At 42.2% G+C, this 937-nt stretch overlaps 1 non-coding gene across 1 annotated transcript; it reads left to right on the plus strand.

Moving 5' to 3' along the window:
- Positions 1-620: 620 nt before the first annotated feature.
- Positions 621-723, plus strand: LOC112066760 (U6 spliceosomal RNA). The gene has a single exon (XR_002892854.1). It is a non-coding gene; the product is annotated as a U6 spliceosomal RNA (small nuclear RNA).
- The last annotated feature ends 214 nt before the right edge of the window (positions 724-937 follow it).

Below are 937 nucleotides of genomic sequence, written 5' to 3' on the forward strand. Positions count from 1 at the left end.
GACTCTCCTCTCTGAATCTGCTCACCTTTGTTCTTTCCTTTCATCCACGCTTTCTTCTCCACTTACTTAAGGACCTAGATTATTAACAGATACTCAAACCTCTTATCTACCATGTGTATACGTTCCCTATATTTAATTTTGCTTCTGACACTTCTAGTCACTCCTTTGTGTGTGTCTTTTGATTAAGATGCGCATCCAATATAATTATGGTTTATACTTGTGTTCCTTTGGATGACAACCAGCTTCCTGTGATGCTAGTTCGTTGCAATAAAAAAGATGATTTTCTGTGTAATTGGAATCAGGCACTAAGTGCTTTTTAAGTGACAAATAAAACAATGGGTCAAGTGGCCAGAAAAATAAAATTCTCATCACACCTGGACATGAAGGTGTCTGCGTGAAAAATAACAATACTTGGCAACTTTGTAGGCAATTTGTCACAGAAGTAGAGCTTGGGCACCCTTGCCTCTCGCCTAACATAGGACTACAAACCCTGACTCGTGTCTTTCTTAGTGTTATTCCACGTTATAGGACTACAAACCCTGACTCGTGTCTTTCTTAGTGTTATTCCACGTTGCTTTGCTCAGACGTGTCATCACCAAAGTCCAAAATACTGGTAGTGCGTGCTTTGGCAGCACATATATTAAAACTGGAACGATACAGAGAAGATTAGCATGGCCCCTGTGCAAGGCTGACGTGCAAATTCGTGAAGTGTTCCATATTTTTACGAAGCGAGAGAGTGGCATGGACATCTATACACTACCAAATGTAAAATAGGTAGCTAGTGGGAAGCAGCCGCATAGCACAGGGAGATCAGCTCGGTGCTTTGTGACCACCTAGAGGGGTGGGATAGGGAGGGTGGGAGGGAGACGCAAGAGGGAGAGGATATGGGGATATATGTATACGTATAGCTGATTCACTTTGTTATACAGCAGAAACT

Source organism: Physeter macrocephalus, chromosome 9 (assembly GCF_002837175.3).
Source record: "Physeter macrocephalus isolate SW-GA chromosome 9, ASM283717v5, whole genome shotgun sequence".
NCBI lineage: Eukaryota > Metazoa > Chordata > Mammalia > Artiodactyla > Physeteridae > Physeter > Physeter macrocephalus.